This window comes from Chrysochloris asiatica, unplaced genomic scaffold (assembly GCF_000296735.1).
Source record: "Chrysochloris asiatica unplaced genomic scaffold, ChrAsi1.0 scaffold00082, whole genome shotgun sequence".
NCBI lineage: Eukaryota > Metazoa > Chordata > Mammalia > Afrosoricida > Chrysochloridae > Chrysochloris > Chrysochloris asiatica.
This window is the reverse complement of record NW_006408600.1, coordinates 234,653-245,583: the sequence shown is the minus strand read 5'-3', so window position 1 is coordinate 245,583 and position 10,931 is coordinate 234,653.

The window sequence follows — 10,931 nt, the reverse complement described above, 5'->3', positions numbered from 1 at the left end:
AATTGATGCTTTTGAGTTACAGTGTTGGAGGAGAGTATTGAAAGTGTCATGGGCTGCCAAAAGAACCAACAGATCTGTGTTGGAAGACATACAGCCAGAGTGCACCTTGGAGGCCAGAATGGCCAAACTTCATCTCTCATACTTTGGTCATATTGTCAGGAGGGACCAGTTGCTAGAGACGGATCTCATGTTTGGTAAGGTGGAGGGTCAGAGAAAAAGAGGAAGTTCCCTAACGTGATGGACTGGCCAAATGGCAGCATCAATGGGCTCAAGTGAGTTTGCCCCAGGACGGGCAGTGTTTTGTTCTGCTGTGCATAAGGTCACTATGAGTTGGTACTGACTTGATGGCACCTGACAACAAAAACCACCAAGGCATTGCTTCTCTAATAAACTTGTGACTTTTAATTTAAAAGAATCACTCAAAATGGCAGAACAGGAAGGCTAGGAATGATCTCCCTGCAGAATGCCACTTGTTGTTTTCTTTAAATTAGTTCTAATTTTTCACTTCTGGACTTCTGGTGTGGCACTATAGGATCAGCACTGGACTAGGAACCACAAAGCCAGCAGTTCAAACCCTCTAGCTGTCCTCAGAAACCCTATACAGGGTCACTATGAGTTGAAACCGACTCAATGGCACTTAACAAAAACAACAACGCATTTTTCACTTAAATGCGTCAAAGATTCAATGCAGTCTCCAGCCAATTTCTGTGGTAGATTTTAAACACAGTTTTAGAATAATGAGAAATCAAATGTTCCGTTGTCAGAGAAAATCTTTTGTAAATATGGTGATGCTTAAACATTTCTTTATAATGATGGTTTTCACGGTTTGCTCAGGAAATCCACCCACCTACAGGTCACACTTAATTCTAGTCATTTTGACTGGCACCCTCTTGCTATGCCCCAACAACAGGAATTCACATAATGGTCTGAATGCTATTCATTCAGAAATTAAAATATAGAGAGCAGAGAATAGGAGTGGGCATTTATTCAACAACTATTCATAGGGATTTTTCTAAACATAGAAAGCTCACAAAAGACGTCATGGTGCACATACTTGTACCAAGATGAATTAGAAATTACAATCTAGAGAAAGATAGAAACCATGTATAGGAATATCTTTCATATAAATAGCTGCTGCAGTGGTCTCACCGATAATAATTGGGTGGATGGCACACAAGTAGGCTATGCTTAGTTCTATCATGTAAGTTTGTTATGAGTCCAAGCTCAACAACAAAAACTTTAATATAAAGTTCAATTCAAGTTTTCAACCCTTGAACCTCTGAACCCATAACTATCTCTCCCAAACCACCCAATCCATATACCTTTGATGACGGGACTGGTTTGAGCAGCCATATTTAATTGACATGACATCTCACCCTCTGACTCCACCTGATTGGATCAGGGTGGATTCCTGGTATAAAGGCCCTAACACTGGGGAACAAGAGTGTTAAAGCTGATTCTTTCTCAAAACTTTCAACCAATGGGCATAAAGCATGCAATGATTTGTTGACTGCCACAGGCATGTGTAGATGGAGTCTTAATGAGCCATAAACCCATGTCCACCAGATTTATACAGGAACTGGGACACGACTTAGCAGAGGAAGCCACCTGTCTCTGTCTCAGCCTTTTCAGAAAGGAGATTGGTTCCAAGTTCCAGAGGAAACCTGATTTATAAACTTTGGTCAGAGTCAGAGACACTAGTTGACTTTCTGGTTCCCATGAAGCTCAGATGTACTTCCCGAGTTTTGTTTCTATGAGACTCCTTTGTGTTCTTTGGATGAATCCACATGTTTCATAACATAGTATGCAACTCAAGGAGCCCTGGTAGCATAGTGGGTTAGCTAACACAGGCTGGTAGCAGCAAGGTCAGCAATTCAAATCCACCAGCCACTCTGAAGGAGAGAGATGAGGCTTAAAGACTCATAACCTTGAAAACCCTACACAGAGTTGCTATGAGTCAGAAGCAACTTGACAACATGCAGCAACAGTATATACAATTTAGCTTAACAAGTTCAGTTGTACCCAGATTTATAAGTTTTTATGCTTTTCTAACTCCAGGTCTTTGCACATTTCATTGTAATTCTTTGTCTGCTTGAGCTGCCCTTTGAAATTTTTTGTTCAGCTCTTTCACTTCTTCATTTCTTCTATTCGCTTTATGTTCCCTACATTGGAGAAGAAAGTTCAGGGTATCTCTGTCATCCATTTTTGTCTTTTCTGTCCAGTCTCTTTAATGCCCTTTTGCTCTCTTATTGGATGAAGTCCTTGATGCCATCCCACACCTCTTCAAATCTTCAGTCATTAGTTGTTAATTTATCACATCTGTTCTTGAGATGGCCTGTTGTGGACTTGTTTTAATTTTCTTCAGCTTCAACCTGAACTTGCATATGAGCAATTGATGGTCTGCCCCACAGTCTGCCCTTGACCTTGTTTTGGCTGATGATAGAGAGCGTTTCCTTCATCTCTTCCCACAGGTGCTTTTTTGTTGTTGTTAGGTGCCATCAAGTCAGTACCAACTCATAGCAACCCTCTGCACAACAGAACAAAACACTGCCCAATCCTGAGCCAACCTCAAAATCGTTGCTACATTTGAGCCCATTGATGTTACCACTGTGCCAATCCATCTTCTTGGGGGACTTCCTCTTCTTCTCTGCCCCTCCAATTTACCAAACATGATAGCCTTCTCCAGTGACTGGTCCCTCCTGACAATATGTTCAAAGTTTAGAAGACGAAGTCTGGCTATCCTGGTTTCCAAGGAGCACTCTAGCTATACTTCTTCCAAAACAGAGCTATTTGTTCTTTTGGTAATCCATTGTACTTTCAATATTTCAACATTTTCTACCAATACATGATAGAACTTTGCAAGACCAATGACTTCATTACAAATGCCTTTTTTAAACAACATAAAAGATGGCTATATCCATGGACCTCACCAGATGTTTAAAAAAGGTATTTGCAGTGAAGAAGTCATTAGTCTTGCAAAATTCTATCATGAGATCTGCAGCATCGCTTCTATCACCAAGACCTATTTTCTAGTTACTTACCCTTCCTCTTTGTTCCCAACCTTTGAATTACAATCACAAGTAATTATCAATAGGTATTGATTGCATGTTTGATCAATTTCAGGCTGAAGAAGTTGGTATAATTCTTCAATTTCATCATCACTGGCTTTAATGATTGGTGTGTAAATTTTAATAATAGTGATATTAACTGGTCTTCCTTGTAAATGTATGGATATTTTCCTACCACAGACTGCATTGTACTGCAATGTATATCTTGAAATGTTCTTTTTGATAATAAATGCTATTCATTCCTGACAAATTTGTCATTCCCAGCAGTAATGCTTACTGATTAAGAGAAAAGCCTTCAGTATGGATTGTGCCTCAATGTAAAGAAAACAAAAACTCCTTACCACTGCACCAATAAATAACATACTGATAAATGGACAAAAGATTGAATGTCAAAGACTGCATTTTGCCTGAATATACCATCGACACTCATAGAAGCAGAAATCAAGAAATTAAATGGCATATTGCATTAAGCAAATCCCCTGCACAAGACTTCTATAAAGTGTTCAAGAGCAAAGATGTCAGTTTGAGAACTAAAGTGTGCCTGACCCAAACCATGGTATTTCAATACCCTCATATGCATGTGAAAGTTGGACAATGACTGCAGAAGAATTGAATCATTTGAGTTATGCTGTTGGAAAAGAATTTTAAAGGTACCATCGACTGCCAGAAGAACACACAAATCAATGGTTGGGATAAGTACAACCAGAATACTCCTTAGAAGCCAGGATGGTGATACTTCGTTTCTCATACTTTGGACATATTATTAGGAGACACCAGTCCCTGGAGAAGGACCTCATGCTTGGTAAAGTGAGGGCCAGCAAAAAAGAGGGAGATCCCCAATGAGATGGATTGGTGGCAACCACAATGGGCTCACGCATAGCAGCAATTGTGTGGATTGTGCATTACTGGATGGTAATTTGTTCTGTTGTACTTAGGGTTGCTATGGGTCAGAAGTGACTTAACAGCACCTAGCAACAGAAACAACAGCAATGCCTAGGATAGCAATCTTTATGCGATCTATTTCATTTGTGACAATTTCCAATTTACCTAGATGCATACGTCATACATTCCATGTTCTGATTATAAATGGAAGTTTTCAGCTGTTTCTCTTCATTTTGAGTCTGGCCCATCAGCAAATGCAATTCTTGAAAGCTCTACTCCATTTGTGCCATCATGCTCAACTATACTTTGAGAAGGCAGCTCTACCCCACTTGTATTTTGAGTGCATTCCAACATTATGTCTGACAATGTTCCTCTACTAATCATAAGGTTTTCAGTGGCTAAACATTCAGAAGTCTGTCTCTCCTTCTTCATGGTCTGTCTTAGTCTGTAAGTTCCACTGAAATCTCTTCACCATGGGTTGCCTGCTGGTATTGAAACTACCAGTGGCATAGCTTCCAGCAACTCAGCAACATGCAAGCCACCACAGTGCCAATTATTGAAAGTACAAGAAGAATAAACAAATCTGTTTTGGAAGAAGTACAGTCAGAATGCTCCTTAGATGCAAGGATGGCAAGACTTTGACTCTTATATTTTGGACATGTTATCAGGAGAGAGTGGTCCCTGAAGAAGAACGTAATGCTTGGTAAAATGGAGGGTCAGCAAGAAAGAGAAAGACCCCCTACAAGGTGGATTGGTACAGCTTCAGCAACAATAGCCTCTAACTTAACAATTATGAGGTTGGCACAGGATTGGCAAGGTTTTATTCTGTTGTGCATAGAGTCACGAAGAGTTGGAACCTGCTCAACCACACTTAACAACAATATGGTCTTTGTAATTGCTTCTTCCCAACTGTCCTGTCCTTGAAACCAAGAAATCCTCTTTCTCTTTGCCTGCTGAGGGATGAGATGGAAGAAAGATCCATTAGATGAAGACTGAGTCTTAGTCAGTCCGCAGAATAGGGTGGGAAAGCATGAGTTTGGTTACTGAAAAATAAAGCATCATTCTTGCAAATTTAAGTTGTGGACTGGGATTTGTATTTGCCATATTAAGGGAGCTGTCAAGGAGCATTAGCAATTACCATGGAACTTATTCTGTAACCCAGATCTGGTTTCTAAATGTTTGAATTTGAAATGATAACTTTGAGGTCATGGCTATATGTGAAAATGTGGTGGAATCTCAGAAGTCACTGTTAGCTACAGAAATATCAATCTTTGAAAAAGTACCACAGAATGGTATAACTCTTCTGGGAAATCAAAAGAAGGAAGGATAAAGTCCATGAGAACAAAAATATGATCTTATGATCTTGAACATCTCCCAAACAAATGGAAGAAAATCAACAGAAGGAAGCCCGGCCAGAGTTTCCCAAGGAAGGTTAGGGAAAGTTACATCTTTAGAGGCAATGGTAAGAATTCTGAGTTTCTCAAAGAACATGACCTCTTTCTAGGCAAACAGAGCAATTCCAGATAAGCCATCTAACTCCAGCTGCCTAAAGGTCTTTTGTTACTCTACAAAACCCACCATGACTTAATTTGCCATAAATCCAGTGACCTGAGGTACATGTGGATAGTCTTGAAAGGAAAGACAGTGTTCTTAACTAGGCTAAAGAGAGCTTTACCATACATGCCCCAAGTAGGAAAGTGCAAACGCTCTTCCTTGACTAGGGGAGAGAAACACCTCACAAGAGTTTCTACCCTAAAAGAGAACACACAGTTATTAATGCAAAATGGATGCATCTTTGGTGGCAGTATTGTTGAGCAGGAGGATCTTGGGAAACCAAAGGAGGGTGAGACCCTTCTGACTCTGTGGGAAGCTCATGTGGTCCCATTTCCCCCTCTGAAGCCAGGAGTTCTAGTACAAAGGAAGTTTCTGATAATACCTTGAAATAATGTTTCTGCAGAGGGTGAGACAGAGGTCAGTTGACAACAGATTATTAAAGGAGTGAAGAAATCCTGGAAGCGGAAGGTATGGTATACATTTGAGGAATTTAACCGCAACAACCTTCATATTTTACCTGGTTACTGCTTCTTGTTTTACTGTCAGCAATGAACAGTTTAACATTAAAGGAACGTAAAAAAAAATTTGATATCATATGACTCCATGCAGTTGTGGTGGTTAAACCACCACATTTTGAAGTTTTCATAAAATAAAATGAGAATGCTGAGTTGGCTGATCATTGAAGTCCCTACCAGCTCTGACATTCCACAATCCCTTGTACCTTTGGGTCATTAACATTCTCAGGGTCCTTTCAGTAACAGGGAACTCGCAAAGATGGCACTTATCTGTAGCCACATTGGGAATTCTTAGAATTTTCCTGCAACTGGTGACTCCTCTGCTTCTGACTGTCCATTTCCTGCTTAGCTTAGCTTAGAACTAAGCCTTCTTCCCACCACAGAATGCAGTGTAAAGCCACCCACCAAGTTACCACAGGGACCAGTGGTAAGCTGCCTCCAGAAACCCACCCACAACACTATGGAGTAAGGCTCTACATGGAAACACTGCCCTGAGTCCCAAAGCTCCAAGGTAGTTTATGGCCATTTAAATATGAACTCTGGCTGCCTGAAGACTTCTCACCATCTGGAAACCCAGAGATTGCCACCACCACCATTCCCTACTGAATGGCCCCAGGGGCTCAGACATCATACCAATAGGCACCAGGCCTCATTAGGGGAAGATGTTTCAGCTCAACTTGCATTCCTAAAACAAATCTGTGTTCTGGTAACCTTAGTTAAAGAAATATAAGAAGCCACAGAAAACAATTCTTGGCTATCTTAAAACTAGAAAATTGGTTTAAAGTCATAGAATTCTACTTACCAGAGAATCATTTATTGCTGTATTTTGTCTCTCCAGTCTGCATTTTACACATATAACTCAGTCTTGCCTTTGCCCCACCTGTGGAACAGAATTGAGAGACGTATACTGTGTGCATATACGCACACAGTGTACACTTATATATATAAGCTCCAGTAGCGTAGTGGTTACAAATGGGGCTGCTAACCTCAGGGTCAGCAGTTCGAAACTAGCAGCTGTTCCACAGGGGAAAGATGAAGCTTTCTGCTCCCATAAAGATTGACAGCCTCGGAAACCCTGTACAGGGTCGATATATATATATGTTGTTGTTGTTGTTGCTATTATGTGCCATGGAGTCTGTTCTGTCTCATAGCGACCCTGTACAGGGTTTCCGAGGCTGTCAATCTTTATGGGAGCAGAAAGCCTCATCTTTCCCCTGCGGAACAGTTGCTAGTTTCGAACTGCTGACCCTGAGGTTAGCAGCCCGATTTGTAACCAGAGCTCCATATATATATACACGCACACACACACATATATATGTTATGGGTTGAATTCTAAACCCTCAAAAAATAGGAAAGTCCTTTTCCCTATAACTATAAATATCACCCTGTTTGGATATATGGGTTTTCGGGGACGGGGGAGGTTGTTGTGTTAATTAGACCAGGCCAGAAGTTTAGGTTGGGTCCTAAGCCTAATCTCTCCTTGTGCACGGTGTCAAATAAAAAATGCAGGATAGACATGGACACACACAAAATAAATACACACTCTATGTGAGGACCTGTCTACAAGCAAAGGAGGCATCAAGGATTGCTGACAGACACCAGAAAATAGGAATGAGGCCCAGCTAAGGAATTGATATGACCAAGACTCTGATTTTGTGGCGATGTGCCTTGCCATGGAGTCGGTTCCAACTCATAGCAACTGCTGTATAGGGTTTCTGAGGCTGCAAATCTTTATGGGAACAAAAGCCTCATCTTTCTCCCATGGAACTGCTGGTAGTTTTGAACTGATGACCTTGAGGTTAGCAGCATGACTTGTAACCACTGCACTGCCAGAGCTCCGTTTTGGAGTCCTGGTGTGGTGCTGTGGATTAATGCACTGGACTGCAGGGTGAGTTTGATTCGCAAGGTCAGTGGTTCAAGCTCATCAACTGCTCCTCAGAAACACTATACAGGGTCAGAAACGGTATACAGGGTCGCTCTGGGGTGGAAGTGACTTAATGGCTTTTAACAACAACAACAGATTCTGATTTGGATGTTTAGCCTCCAGATTTGTAAGAAAATAAATCCTTGTTTTTTAAAATTCTACCATTAAATTCAGTTATGGAAGTTTTGTTATGGCCACATTACAGAACTGAGATATACAAGGGGGCTTCAAAACATTTTTGGAACCATTGGACTTAAAGGTTATTGGATTTTTTTTCCTTGACTTTTTGAAGCCCAATCATTTGTGTGTATGTGTTGTGGAGAATCCTGACTAACACATAAAAGTGTGTTCACAGGGAAACAATGGGGGAGCTGGGGTGAAAGTGGGGGGGCAGGGGTGACTCTGTGCTACCTGCCTTGAAGAAAGCCAGCTACTTTGGGACAGGGATGTGGTAAAGCAAGCAAGGTTTACTATATACTAGTGGAGAGGAGGTTATGTTCTCTCAAGACTCTTTTTCCCTGAGGGGAAAGGGAAAGGGGGACTTATAGGGATCTTAGGCAGAGGCTTTGAGGAATTTCAGAAACTTCTTTGTTGCTCTTCTATCTCAGGTTGTGCTGACCAATTCAGACATATTGTCTCCAACAGGCATGTGTTTTCTTTATCATAGAGGTTTTCACAAGAGATCTTCAGTTGTTTCCCTTCATTCCCAAAGTAGCCCTTGGAGTGAGGGTTGGCTACTGATTTGTCGACAGGGAAGTGCAAATACGGATTAATACTGCACAAAGAGAATTGTTTTAACCAGCTGCAGATTCAAGGTCTTCTACCTATAAAAAGAGAGTTGTTTAGGCCAGCAGCAGCTCCAAGGCCTTTTATTTACAAAACTAGAGTCATTTTAACTAGCTGTGACTTCAATGTCCTGGGAGATAAAGGAGTGGGGTAGCAATAGGATTGCAAAAAGCATCAAGAGAAATCAAGTAAGATGGGGGCAAAACTTATTTTGGCAACTCAGGGAATGGAGATAATTTTGATGAGAGTTGTTTTAGTAGCTCAGCAGGAAGCAGAAATCACTATGCCCTATGTGGATAGAACACAAAGAAGAGGAGACATGTGCAGATAGTGCTTCAAAGAGTTTGGATGAGAAGAGTAGGAGTGAGTCCTGGTATAATGTAAGTGAACATAATATTAGCCAGTGGATTTTTAGGATGAAAGCACATTTTTAGGTTAGAAAAAACAGAAGAAGAAATGGAAGATTGCAAAAGAGAGAAGGAATGCTAGACTTTTCTTCTAAGAGGCTGGAGGGAATAGGTCTAGAGGCAAATGGAGGTTTTATCTGAATAAGAGGAAAGAAATGGAAGGTAATTTTAGGTATGTGGTTTATATACATATAGATCAGAGGACAGGAAATTAAACTTGGTAGCCTCAATTTTCTCTTCAAAGTGGAATCTTAGAATGTCTGCGAAATATTGTTGTTGTTAAGTACATTGAGTCGGTTCCAACTCACAGAAACCCTGTATAGGATTTCCAAGAGTGGCTGGTGGGTTTGAACTTCCAACCTTGCAGCTAGCAGGATTAGCAGTCTGCTAATTATGTTGTTTCTGTTGTTGTTGTTAATTGCTGTTGACTCGTAGTGACCCTCTAGGAGTGGCTGGTAAACTTGAACCACTGACCTTGTGGTTCAAACTGACTTTGCAGTCCAGTGCATTAGTCCACAACACCACACCAGGATTTGTTGTTGTTGTCATTAAGTGCCACTGAGTCAGTTCTGACCCTTAGCAACACTGTATAGGATTTCCATGGTGCTGCTGGTGAGCTTGAACCACTGGCCTTGCAGTTCAAAAGGGGAGGGGAAATCTTGGGATTGCCAAAGAACAGGATATATCCTAGTCCTAAATTGGCAAATTTCAGAGGTGCCATAGGGAAGGAGTGGTGAATACCTATCTCTGAAGCAGATTGCAATGCATTCTAGTCAAACATTTGCAACCTATCATTTTGCTAGACTTAATTTTTTTTCTCTAAATAGCAATTTGTGAAACTTGTAACTCTGGAACAAGAATCCCTATGTGACTGTAGTGTTGAGGAAAATCAGCCCCCATAAACAAACACCCTAAGTACATTACCTCCCCAGAGACTACAGTTACTGTTTCCTCTGCCCAGCAGTTTCTGTGAGATCCACTGAGTTCTACTTTTGGCCTGAGGACAGCTCCCTTTCTCAACTCTGCTTTTCACCAAATGAATTCTCAAACTCTCTGGAATCAATTTGCTGATATGCGGGTACATCCAAATGGCTTATTCCTCACTCCTTTCCAATCTCTGCATGAGAACTCCCTTATTTGTGAGGCTTTCTATGACCATCTATAGGAAATAACTTCCTCATCCTGCTTAACCTGCTTTATTTGTTTCCTTCGGTTTCATCACCACCTGATATACATACACCTTTGTTTATTGACTGCCTACAAAATGAAATCCTGTGGCAGAGACTTTTGCCACAAGACTTGGTCACTATAGCACCTGGCCATAATAAGTTTTTAATTGTTATTGGTTGAATGAAGTCATGAGCACTAAGGAATCCTGGAGGAGTCCTCGTGTGCAGGGTAGTGCACTGGATCCGTTTGAACTGCATAGTTGATGATTCAAACCCATCAACCACTCCTCAGAAACCCTAGATATGGTAGTTATGAGTCAGAACTAACTCGACAGCACTTAACAACAACAGCAAGGAGTCCTGGAAAGAGGCCTGATAGTGTAGTGGATTATGAGCTGGGCTGCTAACCACAAGGTTAGTAGTTCGGATCTACCAGTTGGCTCTACAGGAAGGAGAAAGATGAGGCTTTTCTGCTCCAGTAAAGATTCAAAAACCCTATGCAGAGACTGACTCAGTGGCACACCACCACCACCACCAAGGAGTACCAGAAAGACCCCTGGTAGCATAGTGTGTTATGAGTTGGACTGCTACCCGTAAGGTCAAGCAATTCAAATCTAACAGTGGCT